This window comes from Mustelus asterias, chromosome 15, assembly GCF_964213995.1.
Source record: "Mustelus asterias chromosome 15, sMusAst1.hap1.1, whole genome shotgun sequence".
Lineage (NCBI taxonomy): Eukaryota > Metazoa > Chordata > Chondrichthyes > Carcharhiniformes > Triakidae > Mustelus > Mustelus asterias.
The window spans coordinates 77,057,217-77,075,272 of record NC_135815.1 but is presented as its reverse complement, the minus strand read 5'-3'; the positions used below and the strand labels follow the sequence as shown (position 1 = coordinate 77,075,272).

General features: G+C 46.8%; 1 protein-coding gene across 1 annotated transcript in view; it reads right to left on the bottom strand.

Annotated features, from left to right (window-relative positions):
* Positions 1 to 18,056, bottom strand: part of LOC144504739 (ribosome-binding protein 1-like) — a 123,058-nt gene that overhangs the window by 94,330 nt on the left and 10,672 nt on the right. The gene's annotated exons all lie outside the window — the stretch shown is intronic.

Below are 18,056 nucleotides of genomic sequence, written 5' to 3'. Positions count from 1 at the left end.
AGGCCTTTTACTTGGAGGCCTGAACACTACCCAGTGAGCCAGGCTTGCTCCTGATCATTACCTACTTATTTCCCCTGCCTCCACCCCACACCCAACCCACTGTAATTCCTCATCATCCCACTCATCTCCTCCTTTCTCCATCCCTCCGCCAGATTAGCTCCGTGTAATTGGTGTTTGTCTTATCCTCTGGGTGACTTCCTAGCCCTGAAGCACAAAGCAGCGGTGTGTGACTCCTCTCTCTGTGACAGAGTTGCCCGAGGCTGCAGGAGGTTGAGCTGGATATCATGTCGGCGGAGCTCTCCCGATGCGTCCACCTTGACTCAGTGGCTAGCACTCCTGCCCGAGAGTCAGCGGGTTTAACCCCCAACCAACCTGCAAAAACACGCTGCCCGGCACTCTCACCTCGCCACCGCTGCCAGTGAGAACGGAGAATTTGGTGCTCAGCCAAATCTCCATTCGCTGCAGCGGGACCAGAGAATCCCAGCCGCGGGTGAGATCGGAGAATCCAGCCCATTATCTATCACTCACCTTACTGCTGCTTGTGAAAGCCTATCATGCACAAATCAGCTGCCACGTTTCCTACATTTCAAAAAGTACTCAATGGTCTGTAAATCTGCTTTGGGGATGGCCTGGGGTGGTTAAAGGTGCTATATCAATGCAAATTTAATTTCAAGTTTATTTATTAGTGTCACAAGTAGGCTTACATTAACACTGCAATGAAATTACTGTGGAAATCCCCCAGTCGCCACACTCCGGCGTCTGTTCGGGTACACTGCGGGAGAATTTAGCATGGCCAATCCACCTAACCAGCACGTCTTTCGGACTGTGGGAGGAAACCCATGCAGACATGGGGAGAATGTGCAGACTCCCTGCAGACAGTGACTCAAGGCAGGAATTGAACCCGGTTCCCTGGCACAGTGAGGCAGCAGTGCTCACCACTGTGCCACCCTAACTGTTTAACGAAATGATTCTTGAAGAACACAGTCCAGAATCTGCTCAATTCTCAGTTAGAACTACAGGAGTGTCAATACTCCAGAACAGTGCTGGGTCAGGCTCAGTGAGCGGAATCTGGGGTGCTCCTCGCCAAGCAGAGGGTGAGTACCTGCCTCTCCCACAGGGTTTCTAAGTCCACCGAATTCTAGAGTCAAGTAGGGGCTAGATTCAGGTCCCGCCTACACTGTGACTTGGCAACAAGCAAAACCATTGTATAATCGTAGCATAAAGACGCTACAAGGACTGCGATAATGGGCTGAGGTTATAAGGCAAGTCTTGCAAATGGAAACATTTGTGTGACAGTCAGAAGCTTTATTTGACGCGAGGTTTAGTTGGTGTGAGGCAATGCTGATTTTATAAATGAGAGAATCTGTGAGCCACACCAATAAATTCTAGAAGCTCACAATCCAAGTACTAAATAAAGAAAACGTTCGCATGTTGACTACATTTTCCAGCTCTTTCCACCCTCGCTGCAGAAAAGTAAATATTTATCCTGGCCAGTGTTGTGCTGGAGCCAGGCCTCTCAGTTCAGAGTCCGAGAGTTCGGAATTTTAAGTCCTTGGTGCTTTCAATCAAGAAATACCAGAGGCCCCCTCTCCAAAAACTCTGCTGATTTGAAACTGCGAAAAAAAAAACCTGCTTCAGAGAGACAGGGAGGAAGGAAGAGTCAACACTATTTACAAACGGATCAGCTCTTACGACAGGGAACAAAGCAAGCTAGCAACTTAAGCACACATGCAGAGGTCAGCATTTCTGCAAGGGATTTTTGGACCGTCTGGGCCTCCTCAGAATTAGGGCCAACCGTCCCTTATTTTGACATGTACAATTTTTTTTGACAACCGGAAAATTTCTGCCTTCCCCATCGCCAGTTTGAAAAAAGGGGGGGGGGGGGTAAAAAAAAACAATGAGCATTCCTTTAATCAAAAATTTGGATCACTGAAAAGGTCTAATCAGGAGCGCGGGCAAGGGTTGCATTGGTTCAGACATGGTGCGTAAATAGGAGTGATTCCAATCCTTCCACTGAACAGTGCCGACACAGTGTTAAGACTTCAGGATACCGTTAATCGTACAATCTTGCACTACCTCCAGATTTCACATCCACCATTGGTGAAGTGCTGACGGGGACTTTTACAAACCTTCTCTCATCTCCCAATGGCCAAACCAGACCTGAAGCAGCGCTCCACTCTCCAAAATAAAATCATTGGCTGACGGAATGCCGCGGGAAGACTAATGCGTTATTTAGATTGTTTTAAACTTAAAAACAGGTACAGTCTCCTGAATGTTAGAGTTTTATAAAGGGGATGGGTAAGCCTAGTATCAGCAAAGTTTACAACTTTAATTTCAGCATTAGTATCTTTACACTTTAGATTTTTATTGAATTCAAATTTCACAATCTACCGTGGTGGGATTCGAACCCAGGTCTCCCGATTATTAATCCAATGACTACACCACTACACCACTGGCTGCCCACCAATAGGATAGAATGGATTGCCTGGGTCTGTCAGTTCACATAGCATGAAATGTCTCCAAGTGCTTTTGATCACCATGAGGCCGGAATAAAATACATAGAATCACACATCCATAGGTCCAGGACTGCCGAGGTCCGCTCTTTAAAAGAGCCTCTAATTGGTCCCACTCTTGCCCCTTAACCCTGTAAATGTTTCCTTTTGAAATATTTATCAAATTCTTGTCTGAAAGTTACTGCTGAGTTTACTTCTGCCAACCTTTCAGTTGTGCATTCCAGATCGCAGCAATTTACTGCAAGAACAAATTTTCCTCACAAACCCCTTGGTTTTTATTTCACCAATTATCCCAAATCTGTGTCCTCTGGTTACTGACCCACGTGCCAGGAGATCAAGTATCCCGATCAACTCTATCAAAATCCTTTAAACACATCTATCAAATCGCCCCGTAACCTTCTCTGCTGAGGTCAAACAAACTTCTCCAGTATCTATTGCACAACTGACATCCCTTATCGCTGGTGCCATAAATACAAGTCGCTTTTTCTATAGGTGCAAGCAAGGTGAGTGCGACTGACAATTGTTAATCATTGGGCGGAATTTGCCACTCCAGCACTAAGTCCATGGTAACGGGGAGAATTTCCCCCCATGGAGATCAGCGGGAATTCGCACCGTATCACATGTCTCTGGTCTAATTAATTATGCAGTCGGGGGTTTCCCAGTGTTTAGTGTAATAGGGCAGGCTGGATGGCTCCTGCCCTGTTATCACATCTGGATGTGGAGATGCCGGCGTTGGACTGGGGTAAACACAGTAAGAAGTTTAACAACACCAGGTTAAAGTCCAACAGGTTTATTTGGTAGCAAATAAACCTGTTGGACTTTAACCTGGTGTTGTTAAACTTCTTACAGTGATCACATCTGGATGCCATACTTAAAAAGGTGCCCAAACATCAACCTACCCCCGGTTAAAGGAGAAATCCACCTCCAGAAGGGCAGGAGTTTTCCATTAATCAGTAAAGTCCAATATCAGGCGGGGAAATCAGTACTTAACCCGCCAATGGCAGAATTTCACCCTATATTGTGTGGAACATTGTTAAGAAGGAAATCAGTGGCGTGGGTTTTACTTTGGATCGCTGACTGGGCAGCCTCTGACCTCAAGAGCTTCAGTAATCCGGGCGCTACATCTAAAAACTGCTCCTGCAGAGAGCGACAACTCTCCAAAGGTTAGAAAGCTGCTGGAAACTGATGGTTGCCAAAGCTCAGAAACATGCAGCCCCCAAATTTAGTGAAGCCTCCCTTGAACATTTACTGGATGCAATGGATGCACATCGTGATGTCCTCTACCCCTGCTCTGGGCAGCAAGCAAGCTCACCAACCCAGCATGGCAGTCCGCGCCAACGCACTCCAAAAGAGGACAGCCATCCAGTGCAAAAAGAGGATGAATGATCTCCTCCGTCCCGTCAGGGTAAGTCACTCTTCTCATCTCTCTTAACTCACACATCCACAGGATCTCATTCGATGGTAGCTCAAGGGACTCTATCGCTCGCTCTCCCACGTACATTTCCCCTGCAGATCCTCATCCCGTCCACGGCAGCAATCACCACCCACACATGCCGGGCATTCTTCTCATCTGGCCTGGCAGGCATTCTGCTTCCCATTTTCTCCATCTGTCTTCATGCAGGACAAGCTGACACATCACAAAAGAGGTCTCAGACTGGTGAAGGATGGCCAAACTCAAGGTCCTGACAGTCTTTGAAAATTGAGCCATTCAGCTGGCTGGATGTGGGCAATCCTTGTGCTAATGGTGAGGTCGCCAACGCTCAACTAAGCGAGGATCCATCATTGTAACATCCATCAAATAACCATTCTGCGAGTGATGTCTCCTGTTTCTCAGACCCCTGTCACGCACTAATGATCTCTCCTTTCCTACGCTGGTCCATCTGGGAATATCCGAGGGGACCCATGAACCAGGTTCTCGACTCCAGCCCCGACAACACAATGGAAGAGGAATCCACAGAAACCAGCAGTGAAGACCCGTCACAGCGCTCACCCCACCCACCACAAAGACACACACACCTCGGTGGGAGCTAGCTGTACAGTAGCTTCGGGGTCACAATCCGGTGAACACAGCACACGGCATGTGTGGGTGGTGATTGCTGCCGTGGATAGGATGAGGATCCACAGGGGAAATGTACTTGGGAGAGCGAGCGATACAGTCCCTTGAGCTACCATCGAATGAGATTGTCCGATCCACAGCAGGTGGGAGTTGGGGCATCCCAGAATGCCGGCACTCAGAGGACGGCTGGAGATCAGGAATCTGCTGAGTCCAAGTCAGATGATGAGCCTCCGGACTCAGTCATGACTCAGTTCCTGAAGCTCCAAAGAGAAGGTGAGAAAAATCAGGCAAGAATGTCTGCTGCACTCCTCAGGTTGCAAGGCACGATGGAGGAGTACATCCACCTTCAGAGCAAGGTGATCGCACTGGCGTGCCAATGCACTGAGGTCAACACTGGCATGGTAGCAACCACTGTGGAGACCTGGGTCCAGGACATTGATCCTGCATTGCGACAGGAGCTGCACTCCATTACTGAGGTACTATGCTGGCATCTATCAGAGTCCATGCAGGAGGGGGTAAGGTTGTGACATCTCAGGCTCACTCCAGCTTCCCCTCCCTCTCAGAGGCAGCCAGGGGCCCTTGGGGAAGGAGATCTGTAAATGCACACCTCGAGGCCATCCACCCAAGTGACTCCCAGAGTGTCTGACCCATTCAAATGCCCTCTTCCTGTGACCCAGCAGCCCAGCTCTACAGGCTGAGGAGGGTCGCACTGCCACACAGCAGCACCCTGAAAACAGGCTGGGGCTCCCCAGGTCTCAGCCCTCCAGAGAATGCCTGCCAAGGTCATCACGGACACCAGGGCGTAGCAGTCGGCAGGCTGCCTCCACCTCCACTGTGGATGTTAGGAATGCATCAAGGTGTAGCGGCAGGGTTAGAAAGGTCAACATGGGTGTTAATCACTTGTACATAATGTTGGTCAATGTAAATACACTCCCAAGAGTGTGACACGCCTTGTTTTGATGAGCAGTGTTTGTGAAAGTGTCTCAGTGCAGGGCCTCACCCCTGTGCAGGGTGTAACCTTCTCCGCAAAGTGATTGTCTGTCACTCTCTAGATCAGTGAGGCTTGCACCTCAAAGTGCCTTGCTGCAAGAATCTCATACTCAAGTGTCACAGGGTTTTGTGATGTTCCCTGTGTGCTCTCAACACCTTAAACTTGGGGCTACCCCCACCCATCTCTTCAGCATTCCTGACAGGTGAAGGTGTGGTGCTGAAGGGAACAGCTAATGAAAGCTGCCAAAAGATCATAGGCTGTTAAAGTCCATGTGCCCGCTGTATCTCAGCAGTGTCTCCACGACATGACCCTCTGCAGACAGCGTATCTGTGCTGCCCTCAGCTAGATGTTCCCAGATGCAGTGAGGGTCTCAGGAGTGTCCTCACTGCATCTCGTCATCCTCCTCCTGTGGCAATAAGGGTCTCAAGAACATGGCTGCCTTGTCCGGCAATGGCTTCTTTGCCTGTGTCCTTCCGGACCTCATTCTCCTCACAGGAGAAGGATATGTGCATCTTCCATCCCCTCATCGTCCAGGTCCTTTGCATCACAAGGTTGCAGCGTCATCAGGTACATCCTTTGTGGGTAGCCCTTGTCCCCGAGGAGCCAACCCTGCAGCCTGGTGTTGTCCCTGGAAGATGTCATGGATCTGAGACCTGCTGAGGATGTACAAGTCAGGGACAGAAACCTGCATGATCCTCTTTTTTAAAAAAATGGGGTCACAAGCCAGCTGATCACAGAGTGGAAGCCTCTGCTGTTCGTGTACTGGTTGTTGCCAAGGAGATTTAAGAGCCACGAGTGCAGTTGATGGCATCCTAATCATGTGGTAATCTCAAACCTCAACAAATCCCAACGCAGTCGCTTCCTGGCTCACCTGATCTCCGTCAAAGTTGACAAACCTGCTATTAAATCCATCTGGGGTCTGGAAAATTCTGCCTATTGTGTAAAATTTAAGTTTTCTGTTGTGCCTCGGAACAGTGGTGAGGATATTTAAACTCTCAGCACACGAGATTTACAGCCAGCAAATAGGGGAGACCATTTATATCCTATCATTCCAGCAAAGAGCCATCCCCATGTCCCAGAAGTGAAGGGCTACAATGCCGGTTTACTGCGATTCTTGGCGCTGGACGATTTAGACAATTGCAATCACCAATCAAGATACACAGCCCCTTTCATCGGGATGCTGTCAAAACAGGTTTGATTTCATCCAGAGTCGGATTTTCAAGGCGTGTTTCTTTTTCCTCTTTACTCTGCCTGGCAGACGCTCGGGGGAGTGTTGAATTTCCAGCATTTGTTTTGAGGTGAACACAGTGACGACTCCCAGTCATCCTCTGAAGAGCTCGGGGGCTGTTTGTTGTTGTCCTTGTAACATGCGTCGGCATGGAAACCAGCTGGAACAGGAGGACATTCTCCAAAGCAGTTCCTCACCAGAGATCATTGCTGCAGAGGTGTCACTCCAGCGTTTTCTGCTTTGAAGTCACTTTGATGAGATCAAGCCCACCTGAACATGGACTAGGAGCATCCTCTCTGTTTGTTTAAACATTTATTCATTTCTCTTTGAAGGAGCTTTAGCTCGCTAAGGATCCTTGGCAAAGCGTGCCCTAGACATATTACAAAATCCATCATTAATAACTCACCGGACGCAGGCTAGACAGCTCCATTAATCTGATTAAATCCCCAATTATACCGTCCAAATCACCCGTCCTTGTACACACACACATTTCCCTCAGAGCAGCACTTCATGCTATGTCAGTGTGGTGCTTCTGATTAACACTTCGATCCCATAACTATCCAGGATTTCACAATCACAAGATATTCCACAGCACTTTATAGGCAATGAAGTAAGTTTTTATTGATGTAATGCGAAGCACAATGGCCACTTTTCTCACAGCAAGTTCTCACAAACAACTCAGTAATGATCTGTTCCAGCCACGTTGATTAAAGGATAAACATTGGTCACAACACTGGGTAGAACTCCATTGCTCTTCTTCAATATAGTCCAAAGGATCTTACTTGTTCACCCGAGAAGGCAGAGAGCCTTGTTTTAACACATCACTCAAAGGGCAGGATAAGAACACAAGGACACAAGAATGGGGAGTGGGAGTAGGCCATTCAGCCTCTAGAGCCTACCCCGCCATTCGATAAGACCACGGCTGATCTGACTGTGGCCTCAATTCCCCTTTCCTGTCTGCTCCCCCCGACCCTTGTTGATCAAAAGTCTATAGATTTCAGCCTCGAGTATATTCAATGGCCCAATCTCCACAGATCTCAGGGGAAGGGAATCCCACATTCGACCCACACAGTAAACAATTCTGCTCATCTCAGTCTTAAGTGGGAGACTCCTAACTTAGACTGTCTTCTAGTGCTATTGCTAATCTGGAGACCTCAATTTAAGACTGGATTGGACACAGCTATGCTGGCTGCCCGCCTACCCGTCCAATGTTCGTCAAATCCTCACCTTCTTTCTAAGGTTCACACTTAAAGAATGGTCATTTGGATGAGAGTTGCTAACACCCACAGAATCATACCCACCCAAGCATAGATCAATGCCTTCAGGAGAGGAGAGGGGAAATAAGTCAGTCATTCTAGTAGCAAACATTCAAGATACTGGACAGTCAACAAACAATGGAGACTCAATAAACTCACGCTGGTTTCCTTGCACTAAAATTACTCTTGCACTCTGTTTTCCAGGAGGCTAAGTTTACAGGTCCTGGGTTGCTCATCTGAGGGAGCAGGAAGTCAATAGGTGCTTGGGAAGAAGTCTCAAATCCTAGCAAACTGATTGGAAATCAAATCTGACAACCTTCCTGGAGTGTCTGTCAGCCGTACCATCCCAATACGGGGAACAGGAAAGCAGAACCTCACAGAAATGGAAAATAACAATCCCAGGAATTGTGGAATATTCATAACCGATTGTAAAACCTCAACGTGGAGGGGTTTTTCTTTCCATTAGTCAACAAAGAGCATGCACAGCTCACTTAATATGCATTACAAACATATTAGATAAAAACAGAAAGTGCTGGAAAATCTCAGCAGGTCTGACAGCAGCTGTGGAGAACAGTTAACGTTTCGAGTCTAATCTGACTCTTCTTCGAAGCTGAAGGGAGGTAGAAACCTGATGCGTTTTATGCTGTTATAAACGAGGGAGGGGTTAGATCAGGGGCAGATTGGAATGCAGGAGAGATTAAATCAAGTTTATTAAAGTCTTGTGGAGGACACATTTCCTGTCTGCAAACCTTCATTCCTTTGGTCACAGGTCTTTGGTCACAACTGTGCAACCTTTTATCTTTCTGAACTGCTATGTCAACAGTTCCTCTTTAATTTGTTATGTCAACTGTCACGGTGTAGTTGCAGGCTCTGGCCACTGGCTGTCGCTGTGGAGCAAATTTCTGAAGGCTCCCAAATCTGTCACATTTCATACATTAACAAAGGTTACGTTCATTGGTAACTAATGGGAAATGCCACCGGCAATTTACTCGGTGTTAAAGGACATTCAAGAGACACACGGCAAAAGCAAAGACATTATATTAAACAATTTTTCATCTATCACCCTACCATTTTGCTAAAATCTCTTCCTCTGATGCTCTTTAATTTATATCAGCAGGTCTCCCTGGGCATTGGCCTCTGAATGGAGATAATGAACCAGAATGTGGGCCCAACCAATCTCTCTGGTCCCACTCTACCAGAGAAACCCCCTCTGGTCCGTCCATTTGGGTTCTGGTTTCTCCATAATTTCAGCAGGCTCATTCTCACTGCTCCCAAACAAGGTTATCGCTTGCTCTCTTTCATACACTCCCTACTCTCTCCTCCCCCGCCCCCCGCCCACCCACACATACCCAAATAAGGTCTTTTTACATCTCGCTCCCTTTCACCCTGACAGGCTGTCACCATCTCTCTTCCTCCCTCCACTCAATAAAATAGTTTTTAGGGTATTTTTCCACACAGAATACAGCGTTTTGAGGTTCCAGGAGATAGTGATTGACTTTAGGAGATGTAACAGTGAACATGCCCCTGTCTACATCAACGGTGATGAAGTGGAAATGGTCGAGAGCTTCAGGTTTCTAGGTGTCCAGATCACTAACAATCTGTTCTGGTCCCTCCACGCTAATGCTATAGTTAGGAAAGCCCACCAACGCCTCTACTTTCTCAAAAGGCTAAGGAAATTTGGCATGTCCATGACGCCACTCACCAATTTTTACAGATGCACCATACACAGCATCCTTCCCAGATGTATCAGAGCTTGGTATGGCTCCTGCTCTGACCAAGACCGCAGGAAACTACAAAGGGTTGTGAACATAGCCCAGTCCATCACGCAAACCAGTCTCCCACCCATTGACTCCATTTACACATCCCACTGCCTCAGAAAAACAGCCAGCATAATAAAGGACCCCAGGCACCCCGAACATATTCCCTTCCACCTTCTTCTATCAAGAAAAAGATACAACTGACTTACCAACCAACTCAAGCTACCATCAGACTTTTGAATGGACCTATTATATATTAAGCTGATCTTTCGTAAAGCAGAAGTGGAAATGAATAGGGTTGGGAAGCATTTTCTGATCAGGGCCAGTGTGATCTCCTGGACTCGTTTCGATCGCCACAGGGGGTCGGAGTGGAATTTCCCAGATTTTTTCTTTCCCCATATTGGCCCTGGGGTTTTCACTCTGGGTTTTCGCCTCTCCCTGGAGATCACATGGTCTGGAATGGGGGGGTGGGGGTGAGTTAATAGGTTGTGATGAACAAAGCATCGTAGCTGTGAGGGACAGCTCGGTGGATAGGATATTAGGATGTTGATAGGCTGGAAAATTGGGCGGGGATCCTGGATTCAGGATTCAATCCTGGACCGGGGAGCAGCGCGGGCTTGGAGGGCCGAAGGGCCTGTTCCTGTGCTGTATTGTTCTTTGTTCTTGTATTTGTAACTGCAACACTATATTCTGCACCCTATCCTTTCCTTCTCCCATGTTTACTCTAAGATGGTATGTTTTGTCTGTATAGCGCGCAAGAAACAATACTTTTCATTGTATCCCAATACGTGACAATAATAAATCAAATAACACAACCAGATACAGAATACAACTCCATCTACAGTACTGCAGGAATAATTGTTCTCCTGATTTCTGTATGCTCCTCCAGCCCTACAACCATCTAAGAATTCTGAGTTCCTCCAATCTTGGGATGTTTTACTACACTAAAGGCACTAGATAAATATAGGTTGTGGTGATGTGTGTCTATATTTAATATGGAACGCTATCATTTGCATGTTGAATATGCCCGATATCAAAGCAACCTGGATAACACAACTTAAAAAAAGATTTGCCAACAGTCTTGAGTGAAGCGCAGCATGGGTTTGAAAAACTACCTCACGGTTTTGTTACCAAAGATATCAGGAATGCTGGCACCAATTTCTATCACTAACACCTACAAAGATAACCTGATTATAATCACAATAGTTTGTTATAACACAACAAGATGGCACAGTGGTTAGCACTGCTGCCTCAGTGTCAGGGGCCCGGGTTAAATTCCCAGCTTGGGTCACTGTCAGTGCGGAATCTGCACGTTCTCCCTGTGTCTGAATGGGTTTCCTCCGGGTGCTCCTGTTTCCTCCCACAATCCGAAAGACCTGCTGGTTAGGTGCATTGGCCATGCTAAATTCTCTCTGTGTATCCGAACAGGCGCCAGAGTGTGGCGACTAGGGGATTTTCACAGTAACTTCATTGCAGTGTTAATGTAAACCTACTTGTGACTAATAAACTTTAAAAAGACCCATGCTCCTCACATTGTTACAGTCTTACCTTAGTTTACTTTAATAACACGGACAAGAAATGGTAGAACTACTGCAGCAATTATGAATTTAGTGTTATGGCAGCCCCCGTTTGATGTATGCATGCGTTCAGGCCATTGCTAAACTGTTTATTAAAGGACCTGCTTCAGGACACGTTAGCCACTTTAAAAAAAAATAGCTATTGGAAGTTTAAACTGGATATGCTCCAAATACTTCAAGAATCTACAACAGCCTTTATAAAAGGGACCACTGAACATTGCCAAGGAAACCATCCGGTAAGTTTTTTTAAGCACTTACCGCAACGTGGAGCCAGAAGGCGTAAGTCTTACCTCACTCTGAAATTAGTCCGACTCAGACTGGTGAATCACATTGGGGGCACTATAAGCTCTGAAGACAATGAGGCCCAAAGACCATTTCAGGATGGTTCACAGGCCTGCCCCTCATGGTTCATAGCTCAGCCTGCTGCCCAGAAACAGTTACTGACAAATTTAGTCTTGGTAAGAAGTTTAACAACACCAGCTTAAAGTCCAACAGGTTTATTTGGTAGCAAAAGCCACACAAGCTTTTGCTACCAAATAAACCTGTTGGACTTTAACCTGGTGTTGTTAAACTTCTTACTGTGTTTACCCCAGTCCAACGCCGGCATCTCCACATCAAATTTAGTCTCAGCAGGGCAGTGGAAATCTGGAATTCGCACTCCAGAGGCTACTGATGCCAGAGATGGATAGTAACGTATGTGGGACAAAAGCAGGTAGGATGGGTGCAATTAATGTACTGATCAGACATGTTCTAGTTCAGTGACAGAAGAGGGATGAGGGCTTGAATGTACTACTCTTTTCCCTATGTAACTCGCCACTGGTTTTGGGAGCTACAGGCAGTGGTCTTTTCAGTTGCAGAGAAACAGTACGATATATTTGCTTCCTAAGTAATCACCGATCAACCTCTTCAACAATGAGCTCTTTTTGCTTCTCTGCAGTGTCATTGTTGCATCCCTCCTGTAACATATTGACCGTGGCATCAAATACATTTTGAATAGTTCATTCATGGCTTATCCGGCGTCTGTGGAATCCCTTCAAAAAGCTTCATATTTCTTCATATTTTGACAGATTTCATTAATAAGATAACATACAAGAGCTGCTAAGCTGTTTGGTGAACCTGAATTAAGCTCCTTAATTTCTCGAAGGTACTGCTATCGGCTCCTTGACTGGGAGTGATCCAACCAAAATCTCATAAATTAAGGTCAGTCAGTCAGTCTTGCCTCTACCTCCCAAAAGCACTCAAGACTGATCAGATCGATATAGAGCCCCCGGGCAGGATTTTCCAGCCACACTCGCCTCAAAGCCGGAAATTCCCCACTGAGGTCAACTGACCTTTGCATGGTCTGCCCCCACTTGCTACAATTCCCGTGGTGCATGGGACGGGAAAAATCCACCTCCCATGTCTGCGTGGATTTCCTCCAGATGCTCCAGCTTCCTCCCACAGTCCGAAAGATGGTTGGGTGCATTGGCCATGCTAAAAATCCTCCTGCAGAGTACCTGAACAGGCGCCGGAGTGTGGCGACTAGGGAATTTTCACAGTAACTTCATTGCAGTGTTAACGTAAGCCTACTTGTGACACGAATAAATAAACTTAAACTATTTCCTCTGGTGGAGGGAATCCAGATAAGAGGGTATCAGACCATTCAGGAGTGAAATTAAGAAGTTTATTTCCCCACACAGAAACTAATGGAAATCTGGAACTTTTTGTTAGTCTTTTACAGGAGATGGACATTGCCGCCTCGGCCTCTCACCCCCATCCCCGCAAAGGGAGGCTGGGGGTTAACAGAAGATTTGAAGACTGGTACCAATAGGTTTTTGTTAGGTACGGGTACCAAGGAATATAGGGCAAAGGCTGGTAAATGAGATTTGAGCTACACATCAGTCGTGATGTACCCAAGTACAGAACAAATTCAAGTGGCCGACCTCTTGCTGCTTGTGTTTCTAAAGCGGCGAGGCATATAAAAAAATAATTTTTCAAGATCTGTGTTTGGCTCAGGAAGTGGAAAAGTTGAGCTGGAAGGCTGACAGCGAGTGAAAGAGTGAGAGAAAAAAAGAGGGAGAAGCCGCCTTCTTATTTAGGAAGATTTGCACATTCAAATAGCAAATTCTTATGTTTCTTGAGATGGAAGTTTCTCCCATTTAGGAAAAGGACAAGAACTGGGGTTTATAAAATCTCATTTGGGTTAAGCATTAAACATAAAGGGTGGAGTTCTCCCAACCCACACACGGCAGGCACAGTGAATCTGATTTGATTTATTATTGTCACATGTATTAGTATACAGTGAAAAGTATTGTTTCTTGTGCACTATACAGACAAAGCATACCGTTCCATAGAGAAGGAAACGAGAGAGTGCAGAATGTGTTACAGTCATAGCTAGGGTGTAGAGAAAGATCAACTTAATGCAAGGTAGTCCCATTCAAAGGTCTGCTGGCAGCAGGAAAGAAGCTGTTCTTGAGTCAGTTGGTACATGGCCTCAGACTTTTGTACCTTTTGCTCAATGGAAGAAGGTGGAGGAGAGAATGTCCGGGGTGTATGAGGTCCTTAATTATGCTGGCTGCTTTGCTGAGGCAGCGGGAAGTGTAGACAGAGTCAATGGATGGGAGGCTGGTTTGCGTGATGGACTGGGCTACATGGCGGGATCCAAAATGCCACTGGTGTAAAATCCCATTGCACTTTTCCCAATGGCGGATCACTCTTCCCACAGGCAGGTGGCAGGCCGGAATCTTACCGGTGTTCATGCCGGCAGGATTTTCCCATCCCGCCGCTGTGGACGGAGATTTGGCTGGCTGCCAAATTCTTTGTCTTTGCTGCAGTGGGAGTGTGGTGTGATCGGCCAGTAGGATCACACCCGTAGTCTTTGTAGATGGCTCCTGTCAATAGCGTCTGTTAGGTAAGTCATTGTAACAGTCAGGCGCTGACTGTCACAATTGATCTGACACAAGCGAGGATGAATAGGGGGGAATAACTGATCATAGGTAAGATCATAAGAGGAAGAAAAGGCCATTTGCTCCGCTGTTCAATGTGATCATAGCTGATCGGACCTTAACTCCACTTTCCTGTCTGTCCCCCCACTAACACTCAACTCCCTTGTCAATCAAAAATCTCTAACTCAGCCCTGAATATGTTCAGTCACCCAGCCTCCACTGCTCTGTGAATGAGGATCCCAAAGGTTGAGGATCCCAAAGGTTAAAGACCCACTGAAAGAAGAAATTCCTCCTCGTTTCCATCTTAAATGAGAGATCTCTGCAGTCAACTTGCTTCTGATCTTATTTATTTGGATATGAAATTTCAAACATTATGGGTAAGTTTAATGCCTCTACAGTACAGCTGGATCTGAGACCAGCGACATTTTTGATATCATTTACACTTGCACACAGCACAGGAACAGGCCATTTAGCCCAACAAATCCAAGTCTGTGTCATTCTCCACACAGGCCTCCTCCCTCTTCCTTACTCATATTCCAATACAACTCCCTCTTAAATGCATCAATAGGGGGAAGGGGGGGTGGATTCTCTGACCTCACCACGCCGTTACTAGATCACGCTGGTCCAGGAGAATAGCATGCGGGCGGGCCTAAAGATCCAAATCGCCAAAGAGTTTGCAAGTCTCCAGACCCCTTCCTCAAGATGTGAACCGGATGATGCAAGGTTGATTAGCATATTTAAAGCAGTATTTAAATATGCATCGCCCATTCAAATCCCAGCACCTGGAATTCAGCGGCCTTCAGGCACGGCACAACAGCAGGAGAATCACTTGGAGACCTGGCATGACTGTCACACCAAAGGGCTCGGAGAACACTGAGGCCCCAGGTGGTTGGGCATGGCATGGCTGTCCATTGGACAGTGCCCACCTGGCACACCAGTAGTGCCCGGTGGTGGCCACCAGACAATCCAGCAGTGCTAGTTGGGTATCGGCAATGTGCCTGGGGAGTGCCAAGGGGGTGGAGCATGAGTGTTGGCCAAGACGGGGGGGGGGGCTCAATCCCTTTTTTAAATTAGAAAAATATCGATTTCCTTGAAACCATTCAACGATTTAGATTCCACTGCGCAATGGGGCAGCGAGTTTCACAAATTCACCACCCTCTGCGAGAAGTAGTTCCTTCTCATCTCGGTTTTAAATCTACCGCCTCTCAACCTATACCTGTGACCTCTTGTTCGAGATTGCCCCAAAAGAAGAAACATTTAGTCTACATTTACTTTATCAATCCCTTAGCTCATAAGAAATCAGCGATAAGAGAGCCCATCGACGGTCCAATGCTGGGAGTGTCAGATCTGTGATGGTTGACTTTAGGTCCAGATAATGTTTGAAATGTAACCTCTTTTTGTGACTTTTTTTGGTCAAAATGTAGCCTCCTGACTGACTTCCATTCACTCCATTATTCTCACCGTTACGACACGGACATTGTTTGGGAGAATTCTGTTACTCAACTACTTCCTGTGGTAGCGAGTGCCTCATTCTAACCTCTCTCTGGATTAAAAATGTTATTCCCGAATCTCTTGTCATATCACCCACCCATCTCCAAACTTGCCTCAGCTCGTTTGCTGTCTTTATTAACTCTAGACGTTACTATCCCAGTGCTCTCCTAGCCGGCCTCCCATCTCCCAGCCGGCCTCCCATCTCCCAGCCTCAATAAACATGAGTGTGTGAATTTCACCTCTTTTAGAGATCTTTTCACCTTTTGTCAATGTTTCTCTGAACTCAATGAGTGACGATAGATAGCAGGATGCAGATAGGAATGGCAGCAAGGGGGTAGCCCAGTGGAGGTATGTCACAGAGCTCCTAGTGCTCCTTCTTGTCACATCAGTTTGGACTGTGATGGGAATGTGTGCCAAATCCGATCCTTCCCACACCAGACGTCCCATACATTTTCAGTGAGAGGACAGAAATAAAAATCAAACATGAAGCTGTTAGATCGTCATAAAAACCAACTGGTTCACGAAAGTCTTAGGAAAGGCAACTTGTTGTCATCCAGTCTGTTTTTTTATGTGACTTCAATCTCACACCAAGACAATTGACTCAACTCCCCCTGTTAGCGAGTCACCTCAAACTGTCACAGCGCAGAAGGTGGTGGCCTGTCACCAACACCTTCTCAGGATGACACCCACATCCTGATCCAAAATTCCAACAAGATATATCCTCAGGGAGGTACGCCATATTGCAATAAAATGCCAACTTTTCCACTTGTTCAAGATCTACCTCTTGGCAGGTTTGTGCTCAGAACGGGAATTTGTGAAACCTCGGTGGATACTGCACGATAACGCTTCACAGACACATTTCCACATTCTAAATATCAAAACGAGTTACCTGCATTTTCCAACACCCCCAGTTTTAGTTGTTGAAGGAGGTCTGGTAATACAGCGAGACTCTTCTAAAATTACCCACTAATGATCTTGTACAATAACTGGTTACCTCATCGTTTGAAATGCAAAACAGCCAGTTACTTGCCTGAAGGCTTCCAAATTGGGTGGAGTTGTCCTTTTAATCTTTCAGCAGGACACATAAGGTCGCCTGTGACGTTGCAGGCCAGGTGTTCCTCCACAAAGAGAGAAAGAGCAAGGAGGAAAAAGGAGAGAGGGAGCTAGTCACAGGTTCATGTTTGTAAAGGTCGGGGAGGTGTTTACACACGTACATAGAATCATAGAATCTACAGTGCAGAAGGAGGCCATTTGGCCCATCGAGCCTGCACCGACAACAATGCCACCCAGGTCCTGTCCTATCCCCATAACGCCACATATTTACCCTCCTAATCCCCCTGACATTAAGGGGCAATTTATCATGGCCAGTCAACTTAACCCACACATATTTGGACTGGGAGGAAACCGGAGCACCCCCACTCGGACACGGGGAGAATGTGCAAACTCCACACAGGCAGTGACCCGAGGGCGGAATTGAACCCGGGTCCCTGGCGCTGTGAGGTAGCAGTGCTAACCACTGGGCCACCCGTTTGTGGACTGGAGAGAACACGAGTTCACAGAAAGGTTTCTAATGATGCACTCCAATATTTTATTCATATTCTTCACTGCTCTCTTCCTCCACTCCTGTCAAAGATTATTCCCAAATGCCTGCTTTTCCCATGCTGTATCCCACCACTGGGTGATCTTGTGCCAACTCCGCACCTTGCGGGAGGTTCCTGGTCTTCAATGATATTTCATTCTTTAACAAGATTTTATGCTGAGGCCCCATTTGCCCCTTCAGGCAGACACAAGAGCTCAGAATCCTAGAATGGTAGCAGCACTGGAGGAGAAGATTTGGCTCTTCAGAGTCTCTGCCATCTCTCTCTGTGAAAAGCTATCCAGATAGACCCACTCCTTGCCCTGTCCCTGTGGCCCTGCAACTTTTGTTTGACTTCAAGTTCCACTCCACTACCTTGAAGAACAGTGGGGTTTTCCCTGGAGCCTTGAACAACATTTATCCCTCCATCTCTGAAATGGAATCAGGTTACCGAGCCGTTATCTCATTCCTGTTGGTGGGAGCTTGTTGTAAGCTGCTTGACAGCTGAGTTTCCCATACTATACCAGTGACCCCACTGAAGTGTAAAGGGCTATGGGGCATCTAGCGATCACAAAAGGCGCTACGTAACTGCAAGTCGTTCTTTCTTCATATCTGCAGCGCTTTTGTCAAGATCAGGGGCGTGCTCGTCCCAAGACTGGAAAATCCTGCCCGAGGCCAACGGAACTT